At 37.6% G+C, this 18,755-nt stretch overlaps 1 non-coding gene across 1 annotated transcript; it reads right to left on the bottom strand.

Annotated features, from left to right (window-relative positions):
• Positions 1-18,311: 18,311 nt before the first annotated feature.
• LOC115069411 lies at positions 18,312-18,443 on the bottom strand. Its single transcript, XR_003848687.1, has one exon. It is a non-coding gene; the product is annotated as a small nucleolar RNA SNORA70 (small nucleolar RNA).
• Between the last annotated feature and the right edge of the window lie 312 nt (positions 18,444-18,755).

Here is an 18,755-nt window from a genome sequence, read left to right as displayed (position 1 = left end):
GGTAAAAGAAATTGAGAATATTTTTTAATTAAATGGAACCACCACAGTTAAACCAAGAAAAGATCAACAACTTAAACAGACCCAAAACAAATGAAGAAATCCAAACAGTAATACAAAGCCTTCCAACTGAAAAAAAAGCCCAGGCCCAGATTAGATTCACAGCAGAATTTTACAAGACATTTAAAGATCTACAGCAAGTACTACTGAAATTATTTAAAACACAAAAACAGAGGGAGAACTCCCAAGCTCCTTGTATGAAACCAGTAGTTACTCTAATACCAAAAATAGGTAAACACAAAGGAAAATAGAGCAATATACCCCTATGAACACAGATGCAAAACTCCACAACAAAATTCTTGTAAATCACACACAAACACACCAAAAAAATCACCCAACATGATCAAGCTGACTTTATTCAAGAGATACAAGTATGGTTAAATATACATAAATCAAAAAACAATAAATCATACTAATATATTAAAGACAAAAATCACATTATAGTATCAGTAGATGCAGGAGTCCTTTCATAAAATCAAACATGCATTCATGATAAAAGTCATGGAGGGAATTGCACTAGAGGGAGCATGCCTCAATATAATTAAGCAATATACAGCAAACCTACAGCCAATACCATTTTAAATGAAAAAATATTTGAAGAATTCCCATTAAAATCAGGAAATAGACATGGTAGTCCACTATCTCCATTCCTTTTCAATATAGTGATTGAAACTAGCTAGAGCAATGAGGCAAAAAAAAGAAAAAAAAGAAAACGAAAATTAAAGGGATGCTAATTAGTAAAGAAGAGGTCAAATTATCTGTATTTACAGATGATATGATACTAAACATAAGAGTTCCCAAAAATTCCACCAGAAAACTTCTATAAATGATCAACACTTTCAGCAAAGTGGCAGGATAGAAAGTCAATTTATTACAGTCTCTAGCCTTTCTGCATACCAATAACAAGCAATCATAGAAAGAGATCATGGAAACCCTCCCACTTTGAATAGCCTCAAATATGTCCTGGAATAAATTCAACCAAAGACATTAACAATCTCTAATTTAAAGTGAAAACTTTAAATCTTTTAAGAAAGAGAGTGAGAAAGACAAAAGGAGATGGAAAGACTTCCCCTGCTCATGAATTGATAGAATCAATATTGTGAAAATAACCATCCTTCTACAATTTATAAGTTCAATGCAACAACAATCAAAACTCCTATTGACATTTTTCCCAGAACTAAAATTTATATAAAATCATAGTAGACCCCAGAGATACAAAACAATATTAAGCAAAATTAACAATGCTGGTAGGATTACCAGACCAAATCTCAAACTATTTTATAGAAATATAGTCATAAAAATGCATGGTATTTGGGATAAAAGCAGACATGTAGATCAATGGATCAAAATAGAAGACCTAAACATACGTGCATGCAGTTTCATCCACCTGATATTTGACAAGGGTGTCAAGAACATACATTGGAGGAAAGGCAGTATCTTCAACAAATGGTGTTTGCAAAAATGTATCTCTACATGTAGAAGAATGAAATTACATTCATATATATTAAAATGAACAAAAGTCAGTCCCAATGTATCAAAGACCTCAATGAAAACCTTGAAATAGTGAAACTGGTAGATGAAAACACAGGAAGTACCCTATAAACATTTTGAAATAATGTTTAATAATCTCTTTAAAAAGAATCTTGGTACTAAATATTTAGATCTGTAAATAAGGTTGAAAATGACTAGGAACAAAGTAAAAAATAGCTATTAAGCTTGCCATGACTTGACTTTGAAATTATGCCTTATGCCTATGAAAGAAAACCTCTATGTGCTAAATTTGATTGACTTAAAATGTTTCGCTCCTTAAAAATATTTAGCTGCACTCTATGCAAATGAAGAATTATGTGTATGAGATTATGTAATATTTCCCTTGGGGAAATTAAAAGCAATGTACTTCAGTAAGCATAGTATATTATGTGAACAACCTAATTTAAACTTTAAATGTAATTTTCTCTAAGTAACTACAAAATGTTTGAAACAGAATTGTCATAAGAAATTTTCCAATTTATATATAAATATATGTATCTTTTTAACATGTTACACATAAGGCAAAGTGGTATATGAAATTCACCAATCCTATATATGTTAGAATTTAAACGAAGGTAACACTACTTACTTTCCACAATAGAATGCATACATGGTTTTGTCTTGGACTCCCATAACAGAATTTAATGGACTAAGTAATTTGTTTTTTAATATTTTGCTGATTATTTTTATTTGTGTGTATATGAGTATATTGTCTCCATGTATGTAAGTGTACCTGTGTTGTGCAATGCCTGCAGAGAACAAAATAGGGAGTCTGATTCCCCTGGAACTGGAGTTATGGGGAGTTGTTATCTGCCATATGGGTGCTGGGAATCAAACACCGGTCCTCTGCAAGAGCAGCCAGTGCTCAACTGCTGAGCCTTCTCTCCATGCCCAACTAGGTACTTTAAACAAAAAAATTTTATTAGACATGTAGAGACTTGAAACACAAGATCAAGAGACATAATGGCCATATTGTGGTAAGGGCACTAGTCCTGACTTACATACAACTGCTTTCTTGTCATTGTCTTCATATTTGAGACACATACACACATGGAGGGTGGGGGAATCTCTACTATCCCTTCATATAATAAAAGTCACATCTGAACCTCCCAGATGGCATCTTCAAATACCATTGCAATGGAGGTTAGGTATCAATATATGAATTCAAGGGAACACAATCCAGTCCACGGAACTTGTATAGTGATAACAATTCTAATTGATACTATCACCAACTAACATTTCATTATTTTGAAGTGAAAATATCAAATATAGTTATTTATATTTAATTTTTCAGTATGACTTTTTAAAATATTATGCTATGGCATGGGAATAGTTGATCAATTTTATGACTATGTACTATTTCAGTGTATTAATCTATCATAATAAATGTATCGATTTTATATTGCTGGAAATTTGCTTTGTTTCCAGCTTTAAGTATTACAAAAATGCCAATTATATTCTAGTATTCAGGTGGAATTATCTATTAATTATCTAGGAGTTGTGTTACTTAGTCCTAAAGTAGGCATATATTTTTATTAGTATATATTACCAGGAATCCAAAGTCGTTTAAAATATGCTACACAAGCAATATATAAGGTTTCTAATTGTTCTATTAAAGCCTTTGTATGGTCAAATTTTAAAAAGTTTACCATTTTTGAGGGTGTGTATATTCCTTTGGGGATTCGATTTGCTTTTTTTCAAAGGCAGTATGTGGTGGTTTGAATGAGAATGTCCCCCAAAGGCTCCACGTATTCAGACATTTGTACCCAGATGGTGGTGCTGTTTAAGGAGACTTTAGGAGAGGTGGCCATGCTGGAGGAAGCACATCACTGGGGGACAGGCTTTGAGAGTTCTTAAGCCTCGCCAGATTTCTGGTTGTTTTATGATTCTTGTGCCTGTTTCGAGATGCAATCACTTAGCTTTCTTCTCCAGCCACTTTTGCTGCCATTATGGATTCTTACCCCTGGAACCAAACTCTCAAACTCTTCTTTTTTTAAGTTCCCTTGGTCATGATGTTTTATCAGAGTAACAGAAAAATAACTAATACAGAATTTGGTACCAGAGAGTTGACCGTTGGCTGTGAAGAACCTGATTGTGTGGGTTTGGGGAGGAATGTGGAAGACTTTGGAAGTCTGAACTAGAAAAGCAGTTGAATGCTGTAAGCAAAGCTTAACAGGCCATTCTACTAGGAGCCTGGAAGAAAGCAGTGTTGAGAACAGTGTAATTCCAGAGGGGAATAAGGAATTCAGCAGCAACCGGAATGTTTTGGCAAGGAGTCTACCTTGCCCACAGCCCAAGAGCTGACATTAGGGTGACATGGAAAGTAATAGACTAATTTTTTTGGCAGAGGAAATTTCAAGACAGGTTAGCAGAGAAATGGTGGCATGGCTGATAATGGTGAATATTATGCACATCTACAGTGACAAAGAGCAAGTGGGGCAGAAAGAAATGCAAAATATACAGCTTGTGAAGAGCACTGGAAGATTAATGTTGGAGCCAGGCATGTGTGAAAGGAGAGGCTCTCTTTGATAAAGAGATTAGAGCAAATAAGGAGAGGCTTATAGATTTGTACTTAAACAATGGAAAGAGTACTTTCTGGGCAAGATCACACCCAAGATAAACCTCCAACTTGTGAAAGGAAAATGCAAGAGGGGTTTTCTACTCCTAGAAAACCACAGCCTAGAAAAGCTGATAATATAAATGAGACAGGCCAGGGTCCATCTTAAACTGTCAACCAAACTTGTCAGTATTGTTCATGTGGTACTGGCTTTATAGGTGTGAAAGACACAAAAGTGAAGGGATCATCATTTCTCCCTTGGTTTTAGTGGTTTCCTAGAACAACCAAGGCCAGGCAGTATGCATCAGGGGTATCCTCACATAAATAAGGTCTAGAAAGTTTGTTGCATGAAACTGTGAAGATGAAGCCCAATTGGGACTGGAGAGTCCAAAAAGATGTTGGAGATGCTAAAGCTATGAGACATTTGTCAAGGTAGGCTGCATACAGGGAGTATTAGCAGCCCAAGAGAGAGAGGAGGCAGGGTATGTTGCATGCAAAAAAGCTGGAGGGACTGAGTCCTCTAAACCTTTTGGAAATAAAGTCCCAGTCATGGAATATGGAACTACTGGATTTGGTATTCACATTGCAAATATTTCAGTCTTGTTTTTGGTCTGGTGTTTTCCCACTATGTCCCTATTCATCCCTTTTGGAATGGGAAATTGTATTTGGTTTCATTGTATGTTGGAGTATGTAATTTGTCTTTTGATTTTACAGGGGCTTATAGTTAAGAGATTTCCTTGAGTCTCAGAAGAGACTTTGCACTCTGGATTTTTTAATAGTACTGAGACTGGTAAAGACTGGGACTTTTGAAGGTGGACTAAATATATTTTGCATTTATATGGTCATGAACATATGGAGGCCAGGAAGTGGAATGTGGTGGTTTGAATGAAAATGTCCCTCATAGGTTCCAAGTATTTGGACATTTTGTCCTTACTTGATGGTGCTGTTTTGGGAGGCTTTAGCAGGTATGGCCATGTTGGAGGAAGGAAGTCACTAGGGGCTTAGCTTTGAAAGCTCTTAAGCCTTGCCAGATTTCCAGTCACACTCTGCTTCTTCTGCCTGATTGAAGATATGAGTGATCTGCTCTCTCTTTCTGTTCTGGTAACCTTCTGCCACTATGGCTTCTGCCACAACAGACACTAATTGCTAATCCCTCTGGAAACGTAAGTTAAGTAAATTCTTCCTTGTATAAGTTGCCTTGGTTGTAGTGTTTTATCACAGCATCAGAAAAGTAACTAAAAAGAGATAGGGAAAAAAGGGGGGAGGAAAGGAAAGAGGGAGAAGGAATCAAATTTTGATTAAAGTTATAACTTACAAGAAACCAATTGCAGATTAAATGGAAAATGGAAAATAAACAGCTATAAAATTTTCAAACTGACATTGAAAAATCTTCAGGATTGAGAATCAGGCAACTAGATTTTAGATCTAGTACCATTAATATGACCTTTAAAAAAAACAGACAAACTAACACCAAAATCCACAAAATCCATTTATGCTCAGTGTATGGCTCTGTAAAGACAATGACAGAAAGGCCCAGGCACATGTAAAGTAGATACATGTATAGAAAAGGATTAGCATTGACACTACACAAAGCACTCTCAAAACTCAACACCAAAAATGAACAATGAAAAAAATCCACTTATAAACTAGGTTTAGCCAACAAATGAATGAGACCCTGAAAAGATGTTCAACACCAGATACCAGGAAATGTAAATGAAAACACCAGAATGTCTAAAAATGCTTCAACGCCAGTGTGCTATGGATATGAGAAAACTGGATAATTCTCACAATTGTTCTGTGAATAAAGAATAGTAAGACATTTTGATTAACAGATAACATTTAGAATACATGTATCTATTATAAGACCCAGGAACTTGTCAAATTCTCAGCTCAATGTTTAAAGATTTATTTAAGGTGATAGAAAAGTGATAGAAAACAGCAGTATTACCTCAGAAATAACAAAACTTTTAAGCACTAATAATAGGATGTTGATGTCCTGGAAATGGGCAACCTATATATTCCATTCATATTATGGCACCCAATACTCCTTTATTCAATTCAGTTCCACTCAGTAAGTAATTAATGTTATTAAAAAAGAAAGTTAGTGCTTAGGTAGTTTAATAGCAAATAGGTGAAAATTTGTAAGACATTCAGAAAAATATATCATATATAGTTACTATCTTCAGTGAACATCATATCTAGAGATGGAACAGATACATAAATAATTCTTTAGTGATTAATATTAATTTATAACTTGTGTGAACTATATATTCCTGGAGATAAAATTTCAAAGGCAATGGACTTTTAGATTTTCAAGAAAGGGATACCTAGAATTCCATCGTTTTAGTGGGCTGAAGTTAACACTGTGCAAAAATGCTGAATGTACAGAGAACAAATTATTGTGGTGTGCTCAGTCATAAATGAGACATCTATATTCCCCTTAAGACTCAGAGAACATTGTTGAAGAGGGGGTGGAAAGATTGTAAGTGTGAGAGGACAGGGAGAACTGCTGCAATAGTGTCTTCTGGACATGACAGAGTCATACACACAAACTGACAGCAGCTGTGGTTGTCTGCTTAAGACCTGCATTATATCAAGTCAGTAAACATTTCACCATGAATGAGAGATGGGTCCATAAGGCCCTGCCCTTGGCTGAGGATCTGTTGGCAGTTGATGACTGTTGCTGGGGGGGGGGGCTGGCAGCGGAGTCTATTTTCTTGATAGGTTGACCATGTTGCAGTGGATGGTCCTACACTCATGAGCATATGGGCAGCACTAATAAGACTCAGTGGATTATAAACAATAAATAAGATGATATAAAGCTTAGGGGGTGGAAGAAAAGATACAGGAGGATTTGGAAGTATGGAATGCAGGGCAAATATAAGCAAAATACATTGTATATATTTCATGTGTGGAATTATCAAAGAGTAAATGAAATTTAAATAAATAAACTAAACTAAAACCCATTACAGAATTGAATATGGAAGGACTTGATAAATTCCTCAGTGCATTCTAAGACAGCTGTTAAGAACCTGGAGGCCCTGTACCTCTAGTACCATGTCACTTGTGAAGATAAGCCTGATATCCATTGCATTTCTCCTTCAGCAATCAATGGAACATGAACCTTAGTGCTTTCCTTTCACATGCCTAAGCTGACTAATCTACAGGAGATGATTTTAGTAAAATGAAATTCCATAAAAATAGGAAATAAAAATATAACAATGAATAAATTATTTCCATGTAGAATTTCTATTTTGGTTTTGTTTTGTTTGTTATATTTTTGATATAGGGACTCTGTAACCCCAGATGGCCTGAATTACTTTACATAGACCAGGATGACCTAGATCCCACAGTAATACTCCTGTTTCTGCCTCCCAAGTCTTGGGATAAAAGGTGTGTTCCACCACTCCTGGCCCAATTAGAATACTTTTGTCTATCATAACTAGAAAGTAAAATAAGAAATGCAAATGCAATACTTTTTTAGTTTTCTTAAAGCTGTAATGGCAAAGAGAACTAATTTATTTTCATCCTGCTTAATAACTTCAAATAAAAGGAGATAATTAAAAATCTGAGTAAGTCTCTTTATTAAAGGCCAAGTATGATAACATAAATATTTAATAAGCTGGGCATTTTTTATTTATTATAAAAGTTAATAGAAATTAGTTTCTCATTAATGTAACACCTATTTTAAGAATTTATAAAAGATTAATCTATATTGTATCATTTAACATTTCCCAGGAGTAGAAAACTATGAGAATTTTTGAAATGCTATCATACTTATGCATTCATTAATCTATTTGGGTCAAACATACCTAAATTATGCTTAAAGTAAGATAGAAATTTTAAATTACAATTTACTTAAAGCCCCAAGATATTAATGAACAAAAATTGTCTTATTCATGTAATGATCTTCCTAATTAAGAGACCTAAGATTGCAAAGAATCTTTCCAATTATCTGCATGCCATGTACAATGATTGAGATTGATGAAAGACAGACAGAAAGATGGAAAGACAGAGATATAGGTGAAAAGAGACAGAGACAGAAAAAGAGAAAAAGACAAAGACAGAGGAAGAGAGACCAGGAGAGAGGCATAGAGACAGATACAGGGTAACAGATATAAAGCCTCAACAGCCACATATCTACTTTGCTTAATACATTTTTTCTCTAAACTAAAAACAAAAAAGCACTAAAATTTAATGTCTTCTGAGTTAAAAAATTAGTTCACGATTGCTGCATCCAGCCAAGAGACAGTGACAGGAATCTTCTTATTCTAACAATTTAAAAATATGTACAAAATATATAAAAGCCAAGCTTGTCTTATATTATTTAATATGAACCAATGAAAGAAAATGATTTCAGTAAACAATGAGCCATGAAAGAACCTAAGAATGCACTGCTAGTGTCTGCAAAGGTTTTAGATGAGAACACCCATAATGGGAATCCAGGCAAAGTCCAATGTTCTTCCTGAGTTGAACAAGAACTAAAGTGATCCCATGAGTTAGAGTGAACAAGCTCCTAAATCTTATCTTATTAGAAATGCTAAAGATTCCACCAGAAATCTCCTAGAAATGATTAACACTTTCAGTAATGTGGCAGGTTATAAAATTAGTCTACAAAACTCAGTAACCTTTCTATATACCAATAATAAGCAATTGAAGAAAGAGCACATGGAAAACCTCCCATTCAAAATTATATATATGCCCAAAGACATTAAAGATCTCTACAATGAAGTTTAAATCATTTTAAAAAATATTTTATTTATTATTTTCATTTTATGTGTATGAGTGTTATGCCTGCATGTAGGTAAGTGCACCCATGTCATCAATGCCCACAGAGGACAGAAGAGGCTATCAGATCCCCTGGAACTGGAGTTACAGATAGTTGTTAGCTGCCATGTGGGTGCTGGGATTTGAACCTGGGTCTTCTGCAAGAAAATTCAGTGTTCTTAACCGCTGAGCCATCTCTCCAGGCCCCCAAAAGTTTAAATCTTTAAAAAATAGTTTGAGGAAGACACCAGAATATGGAAGGAATTCCATTCTCATGGAGTGGAAGAATAAATATTGTGAAAATGACCATCCTACCAAAAACCATTTATAGATTCAGTGTAATGCCCATCAAAATCTCCATGACATTCTTCACAGAATTAGAAAAAAAAATCCTAAAATTCACATGCAAGCACAAAAGACCCTGGATTGCCACAGCAACCCTGAGCATTAAGAGCAATGCTGGTAGGATTATTATACCAGATTTTAAACTATATTGCAGGGCGATATTCATAAAAACAGCATGGTCCTGGCACAAAAACAGACCTGTAGATCAATGAAATGTAATTGAAGATGCAAACATAAATACATGCAGTTTCAGCCACCTGATATGAAACTCTGAAACTGCTAGAAGAAAACATTGGAAATAACCTCCAAGATATAGATGTAGGAAAGAACTTTCTAAATTGAACATCAATTGCTCAGGAATTAGGGTCAAAAATCAATAAGTGGGAAGTCATTAAACTGAAAAGCTTCTGTACCTCAAAAGAAACAACCAAGGAAGTGAAGAGAAAACCCACAGAGTAGGAGAAAGTCTTCACCACGAACACATCTGACAGAGGTTTAACATCCAGAATATATAAAGAACTCAAGAAAATGAAGAATAAAGAGATCAAATGACTGAATTAAATGATGGGCTAAAGATCTCAACAGAGAGTTCTCAAAGAAGAAATAAAAATGGCTAAGAAACATCTTAAGTGTTCAACATTGTTAGTAGTTGGAGAAATGCAAATTAAAATCACTTTAAGATTTCTTCTTACCCCACCCAGTCAGACTGGCTAAGATCAAGAGAACAAATGATACCAAATGCTGGAGAGGATGTGGGGAAAGGGAAATGCTCATCCACTGCTGGTGTGATTGCAAACTCATACACTCTCTATGGAAATCAGTGTGGAGAACCCTTAAGAAACTAAAATGAATCTACCATTTGACCATGACTTGACATAAACTCATAGAACTCATCTTATTCCAGAGATGCTTGTACATCCATGTTTGTTGCTGCTCTTTTCACAATAGCAATGAGATGGAAGCAACCTAAGTGTCCCTCAACTGATGAGTGGATCATGAAAATATGGTGCATTTACACAATGGAGTTCTACTTGGCTATAATTATTTGTATTATTTACACACAACTGCTTGATATTTTTTGGTGATTTTGCATACTATATCATCTTAAACTTAATTTTCATTTGTTAATCAATAGTATATGTCAATAATTGATTTGGTTAATTTACTCAGAGTACTCTTTCCAGAATGCATATAATGGCCTTTTAAATATTGATGCCAAACTTTGAAGTACCTCCTATGGTAAATAGAAAAATACAGAACAAATTATTACATACTATTTTGTGATTTAAAAATGCAGATTTATATTTTAATATACTATTATTAGGGAAATATATTGCTAGTTAACTTTCTGTCAACATGACAAAAATGTCAGAGAGAAACGCATAGCTCCAAATCTTCACACACACAAGCCAAGAAATTTGCCAAAAACTGTATCTTCAGTGTAATATCCCTTTAGTTGAAGTCAAATTATATATTTAAAAGAATAAACCCGGCAACTTGCATAGCATCTTTTGATTTTATGAGAGCCACACTTCAGGGAGAAGGCCTCCAGGTCAGTTCCAGCACAATTGCTCCAAGTTCTATGTCTGAAATATGCTTTCTCTTCAGTAATAGAGTCTTATCAAGTTCTAGGAGGCAATAAAGGGTTGTGCCATGGCCTATATTATTTAGGGAGTCACTTGTTCTACACTGACCAACAGCTTGAAGGGAGGTTTCCCTTGCCTGGCAATTCAGCTATCCACATGCACTTACTGATTCTACTCAGCTATAAAACCTACAAACCACAACAATGACCAACCTAGCAAACTAACTCTGTTGGTACAGTAGTGACAGTTGTATCTTGGGGGTAATCAACGCCCATCTTGTTGTCTAATTGCACTTAGAGCCTGCTTAATGGGAGAGAATTCATTCATGATACTGTAAACATAACCATGTACACATGGCTCTGGAGAGGTCATAGACACCAAAGAAAAACTTATGTTGATTCCCTACCAAGATAATTTCTTACTATAGTCTAAATACATATCCTTATATTTACAGACAAATGTACATTTCACCCTTCATCAAAGAAGTTTCTTTTTGCAACAGACTGAAACTATATCAAAGTTCTCCAACTGCTAAAATGCAAGGAACTTGAGATGCTCAATCCTAAGTAACACATCTACAATGTGACGTCTATGCCTAAGGCTCAAGGGATACTGAGGTAGAGAAGCAGAAAAAATGTAAAAGCCAGAGCAACAAGGCATTTGCTGCTAGATAATGCATTCTAGATATGATAGAGAACATGGATCAATGAAATCTCCACAGTATGGTAGTCTAACAGGAGCTGCATGAATATAAAACAAGTGACATGCTGTGCTGGAAAACTTTTGTTCTCAACTTGACACACCTGGGTAGAGAGACCCTCAATTGAAAAATTGCCTCCATTGGATTGGCCTGTGGTCATCTCTGAGGCATTTTTTAATTGTTGAGTGGTGTGGGAGGGACCAACATATTCTGTGCTCCACATTCCTTCCCTGAATTCCGGCTTTGGCTTCCCTCAGTGATGAACTGTGACCTGGGAGATTTAAGATAAAATAAACCCTTTTCTATCCAATTAGTTTTAGTGAGGGTTTTTGTCACAGCAAACGAAAGCAAATTAGAACACAAGCCAAGATGGATGGGCAAAATGCCACAGGCTCCAACCTCAGGGTGAAGAGTTACAGGCAGTCACTCTGAGGACTCTGAGGAAGAAGGATCAGTTTTCACCAGGGACTAGCTCCCTGAGAGATTACCTAACCCCAAGTTGGCAGCTCTAAACCTAGGTGTACATAAGCATTATCAAATGGACTCAGTGCATACATATGTATGTGTAGGTGTGTATAAATGTATGTATATGCTATAATAATAATCAAAGAGGAGGACAAGACATTGAGAGGTAGTGGGGGGCATGGGAGGAGTTAGTGGGGGACTGGGTGGGATAGAAATAATGCTAAGACAATACTTATGTAAGTATTGAAATTCTCAAAAATAAAAAAGGAATGAACCTGTGCATAATAGCACACACTTGTAATCCCAGCTATTAGGGAGGCTAATACAGGAGGACTGCAAATTCAAAGCTTGCCTGTACTCCAGTAAGCACACAACAAGCTATGCAACTTAGCAAGATCTCATTTCAAAATATAAAGTTAGAGCTTAGCATGTAACACAGTGGTAGAGGTATTATCCAGAATTCAGATAACTCTAAGTTCACCTCCTCTACCCCCAGTGCCCTCCCCATATACACACACACACGCACACACACACACACACACACACACACACACACACAGTCAATTATGTCAATTGCTACACATTGTGAAACTTTCTCCTAACATTACCAATGTTGGTACTTCATCATGTAATACAGACTTCTGTCAGTGTATATGGTTTATTTGAAGACTGACTTTCAGCCCTACTAGGCCCTTAGTTAACCAACACAAAATCTTCTTCTTCAACTTCACCCCATTTCTTTTTTCACTTGAAGTACCAAGGATTGAACCCAGGGCCGCATGTACACTAAGCAAGCACACTGCTACTGAGGAATTCTGCTACTCTCTCTCATCCTCATAGAGGTGGGAACACAGAGTTAGTCTCTAAACATCTCTACATAGCTGTTTTTCAGTTCAAGAATACTTAACAAGATTTTAAAAATTACTCTTTTGGACCCTAATATTAAAACCTTGTGGTTCTGGGGTTGAACCTCAGACCATTGCACAACCTAGGCAGGCCCTGTACTACAGTGCTGTATCCAAAGTCCCCAAAGTATTTTGGATGCTAACTCATTAGTAATTACCTAATCATAGTTTTGGTGCTGGCCGCTGAACCCAGAGTCCAATGCATTGCCATAACCACCCCACAGACTCCATCTTAAGAGCTGTATAGCTTCTGATGTACAGAATTGTCTCATCATTTTTCGAAGGATCTTATGAGAAAGTGAATAGGGATGTTAAACTCTTGTCTAGATTCTTCCCATTTCCCACAAAGGGAACTGGATGGGTACTGATGTCCTTGATATTCACATGTTGTAGGGATCTTGTATTCCAAGAGTGGATAAATTACAGTCAAGCACTTTTAGAAGAAACACAGGAGACAATAATGTTTCTTAAAACTTTTGCTTTGAGATACAGAAAAATCTTACTTAGATGTATAAAGTACATAGGTGATGACAAAATCTAGTCAGAAAATTTCAGTGTCTATAAGCTAATGCTAAAATTCAGGTTCTGAGGACAGCACAAGCTGCAGGGCCAAAAGAAATAGATTATAAGTGTTCCTCTCTTTCCTAACCCTCTTCAACAGGATCCAAATTAACCTTCATATCCCACCCCTAGAGTAGCCTTGTCCTCACATGTCTGAGAAAACTCTAAATACTTCCTTTATTTTTTCCCCATATACCAATGAACAAAGCACACTTGGCATCAGCTACGGCCTCATAGGATTCAGAAAGGTCTCCTTTTTCCTTCCTCTCACTCACCAGTGAGCAAAAGCATGCTTGGCTGATAGGCTGCTGAGGTTAAAAGATGAATAACCATAATTCATCTCCCCTTCTTATTTAGCCTCCCCTCCCACAGACTCCTTATCAGTCTCTTCATAATCCTTTCTTAGTCCTGCCATGTCCATGAGAGACTCAGAAAACTCTTCTCCCCCCATTCCCCTCACCTACAAACCAAAAACAAATGTACAGTTGACAAAGATCAGGTCACCACATTTGGTTCAAGTGAGACCAGGCATTAGCAAGGGCTGTGGTGTTGCTCAGCATGCACTTAGCATGCTGTTCCTATGCCAGGTCTCCAACAGGTACCACAGTTGGAAGTTGGTAATTAACTTTGAGGCCAGTGGGGCAACAGTCCACAAACTAGATGTTGTGCTTGGCGTTGATGGTGGCAATGACAGCATTGCCGTCTTGGGACTGACATCACCATGGTTCAGCAGGCAGTACACCTTTCATTTACCATGCTGATGATCACTTTCATCCTCTGGTTGACGGTTCAAGGCAGGTAATGATGAACTTTATTAGAGTTCATGGTAAGATTTGTTAACACAGATGATAAGGGCATATATGGTCAGAGGGAAGCAGGTACGAAGATTGGGTACCAGGTTGGTCTGAAAGATCTGTCAGATCAACATCCAGGCTCTATCAAATCTGAGGGAAGTAGTGATAGAAAATATGATCTGACTGATAAGCCATTATTTTCCCTATTTAAAGCAAGGACATCTCCATTGATGTTGCCCAGGCTGATATCCGGAATGTCAGTGCTTGCTAGGATCTCTACTTCCTGGAAAATGATACCCAATCAGACGGCCCGATGCTAAGTGACAAGACCACTGATGGAAGAGACAACTCCTTCAGAACATATTTAGTGAGACAGACTCTGGTAGGCATGTGACTCTGGTAGGCATGTGTCCTATGTGGGTGAGGGGATAGAACGTTAGTATAGTTTGACTACTAAAAAATTGAGGTTTCTCCCAGCACTGGGGAGGCAGAGGCAGTCAGAGGTCTGTGAGTTTAAGCCCAGCCTGGTCTACATAGCAAGTTCCAGGACAGCTGGGCTACAGCTGTCTCAAAAAGACAAAAAAAATATGGAGTCAACTACTTTCCCAAAGTATACAGAATGGCAGAAAACTGAGAGATAGGTCAAGTACTGAATGGGAAGTGAAGTGCAGGACATTTACAGTGTCCTATGCATTCCCAGTCTTTTTTTTTTCCTGTTCTATTTGAGATGAGGGTCTCTCTGTAGCCCCAGCTGGTCTAGAACTATCTACCTAGATAGACCAGGCTGTCCTCAATTTCACAGACATCCACCTGCCTCTGCCTCCCTAGTGCTGAGAATAAAGGCATGAACCAACATGACTGTCAATTTCAAGTCTTAACAGCATCTTGCATTGAATAATTAATTGTACAGCCTTTTAAAACTCATTGGTTGGTAAAATTAATATCATTTTAATCAAATATATGGAATTTTTTCTAGAAGAGAATTCAAATATACAGATATTTTAAGTTAAAAAGGAAAAAGAATTGCTCAATAAAATGAAAATCCTGTGACTTTAAAAAAATTGAGGTTTCTGTGAAAGATGTAATAAATGGCCTCCTTGTCTACTCTGAAGATACATGCTCAAGAATGCATGGGTTGTAAGGGTAGAGCTGTATGGCTCAAACACTGCTGTTGAAACCTGAGGTACTGGTTAAATGGAGAACTTCAGCTTGAACTTCTTGCCATAATCAATAAAGAAATGGTCCATCAGGAGGGAGATGAACCCAGTGCCAAACCAGATACAACACCAAGGCTTCTGATAATCAAGAAGCCCTGAAGACTTGTGACTGGTCAGCCTACAGGGAAGAATAAAATGTAATATTTTAATCCCAGGACATGTTTTCTTATATAGTACTATGATTCCAATAAGTCATGAACCATATCCAGCTGATATTAGCATGAGGGACAGGTACAACAGACATTACAAATTTCCCCATAACCTAGAGAACAGCTAGTGTAGAAGTCATCAGAATGAGCAGCCTGCTCTGCATGTTGGCGGGTAATAAAGAAGAATGCTGGTATGTGGTCACCCCATTAAGCTAACACCCAATTTAAATACATATTTACATAGAGCATTTACTAGCTTTCTAATTTGGTCTGAGATGAGGTCAATGATACCCTTGTCAATGGTGTAATGCCCAAAGGCATAGCTATTGGCAAATTTCTTTGCCTGTGTTCAGCTGTTTAGGGCAAAAGAGCCGATGGTAGGAATCAATATGAACTTTGTCAGGTAAAAGGAAGCCAGCAGCCCATCACTAATAAACTTTGCATGCCTTCTTACTTTGCAGGGCTTGAAGGGAGACATAGTGAGTAGATAGCCAGTGAAGGAAAACTTCTGGCCAGGGCTTCAGGTCAACTCACCAATGATCATTTCCAGGTCTACAGATTTTGCCCTGGGCACATGTCCCCCAGAGTCTGACTCAGTAAAGAAGGTACTGCAGGAGTCATCTCCTCCAGTGGTCATATCTCTTAACATCTGGTCCCCTGGATATATGTTACGTTCCTGGCTCTGTGGAGGCTGTGGTTAGTTGCCTGCCTCTAGTCACAGGCATGAGACTCATCCCAGCACCTTCACATTGTTCCATGGAAGCAAAGGTTTATCAGTGGTCAAGATCTGGTCCAAGATCCTTTATTTCTCTTAAAATTCTGCACTGCTACCAACCTATTTCAACTGGAATTCTAAATGCAGAAGGCCAAGGCAGAAGACTTCCTATGTTGGGTATTAATGATCTGAATACATTGGGGCTGTGGTGTGGGGTACTGTCAACGTCCCCTTCCCTACCTTCCTTTTATTGCTTTCATTAAAAGTTAAAAAAAAAACACAGGATGGGAATGGAGCTCAGTGGTAGCACCCTGAGCATTTTGGCTATGTGGGGGCCACTAGATTCAATTCCCAGGATAGACAGGAAGGGCCAAGGACATATATATATATATATATATATAGAGAGAGAGAGAGAGAGAGAGAGAGAGAGAGAGAGAGAGAGGATAGGGAGAGTGAGAGGAGGAGAGAAGAGATGTAGAAGAGTGGAAAGAAGAAGAGGTACAGAGAAAACAAGGGAGAGAGCAAGAGGAGAGAAGGAAAAAGGAGAAGGAAGAGGAGACGGGAGACAGAAGAGGAAGTAGAGAGCAGAGGAGAAGGAAGAGGAGAGAGACAGAGGCAGAGGAAGAGGGAGGAGAGAGAATAGAGAAAGGAGGGAAAAGGGAGAGCGGAGAGGAAAGTCATCTACTCTAACCCTCATGACCTTTGGCTTTCCTTACAGATGGTTGGGTCCTAGCCCTCTCGACCTAGAAGCATGGGGTGACTCTCTCACTCCTTTCTACATTTTCTCAAAAATGTGCCACTCTCCATGGTGGCTACAGCTTTAGAAGGTCACAGAAGCAAATATGGTTCAGTTTTCTTTCAGCTAGCTAAGCATCACTGTAAATAAGTGACCGAGGCATTAGGAGCCCAGAAGCCTCTTAAGTTGCACCTGTGGATAGGCAAGAACAGGTGCCCAGAAGTCTGCAGCCCCTCCACTGGCCCAGATTGGTCAGTGGATGCCTATCTTGTTGCCCCAGAGGTTGAACTACATGCACAGAGGTCACCCCCATATCATTTGGAAGATTGGGAGAGCTGCACCTGGATAACAAGTATGCACCAGTGTTTGTGGGTGCATCAGGCTTCAGGGCTACACAAGATTGAGACAATCACATGTGAACAAACCCCTAGACTTGCAATTCATACAGTTTTGAAGGTGAAGCATCCTAAATGCTGAATCTCTGTTCAGAATGATTCAACTGTTTACTGTCAGATTGTCATAGTTGCTGAAGTGATTTTGTCCTTTTCTTTTTCTCCCCACTAGAAAATTGACTTTGATGGCAAATAGCATCACATTGAATTCATAGCAATAGTAGTATTTCTTTATTAAATTTATCATTGTATTGTCTTCTTACTATTATTATTTGAGACAGGATCTTACTATGTAGCCCAATCTGACCTTGAATCAACAATGGTCCTCTTGTCTCAGTCTCTCAAGTACTGAAGTTTCAGGTGTTCACCATAAATGCCTGACCAATGGTATGCGTTTAGATCTTAACTTTCTTCAACTTTAACCAATTAATTATTTGGGATAATATGCAAATTTTAGTGAGTATTATTAAAGGGATTAAAGGGACAATGCAGTAAAACCCTCTGGAGTGCAAGAGACTAGGATGGGAGATCTGTTTGGCCCCATAGTTGTTGGGGATAGGATGCTTCTGAGCTACTACATCTTCAAGTTCATCTGCAATCACTTTAATAAATCCTTACTTCTTTGAGATATGGATCTTCTGGTGGCAAATAAACTTGAACTTGGCTCTGCGCAGAGCCTCAGTAACATGTTCCTTATTCTGTATCTTCATGTAACTTGACATGGTGACCTGGCCAATGTTAACCCTTCACTGCCTAGGACTTGCCAAAGACTTTCTGCACACCCATCTAGAATACAGACTGGAAACACCATGAGACCAGAAAATCCTCTAGAAAGCTCTGTCTCCAAGTCCCCTTAGAGAAACTCTTGAAACAGTAGGCTGCCTGTACCACCATGGAGGCTGCTACCTGCTAACACTGCAGACCAGGCCCCAGGCGTGAAGGAGCCTGGTCACTTAATTGGCTACAGATTGATCTTCATTTACAAATGAGAATAATTAACTTGAAATCATCTTTTCTCAGATTTAACTCCATTGCTAAGTTTTACCAGCTTTGCCTTCAAAAGAGGCTCATCAGTTTTATCAGTCTATTGTTTAGCAACTGGTAAAGAATCTGAAAATATTTGTACTGTTATTTACTTGTTTAAAGTCTCCCCCTCACACTATGTTGTCTTTAATGAATGTTAATCTTAATCACTGTTTCCTATTACGGTAGTAAAATACCTGAGATAATAAATTTGAGAAGGGTAAAGTTTCATTTTGACTCATAGTATGAGATTTCA

This window comes from Nannospalax galili, unplaced genomic scaffold (assembly GCF_000622305.1).
Source record: "Nannospalax galili isolate Female #2095 unplaced genomic scaffold, S.galili_v1.0 scaffold1073, whole genome shotgun sequence".
Taxonomy (NCBI): Eukaryota; Metazoa; Chordata; class Mammalia; order Rodentia; family Spalacidae; genus Nannospalax; species Nannospalax galili.
Note: the sequence above shows the minus strand (reverse complement) of the source record. Positions and strands in the feature narration are given on the sequence as shown.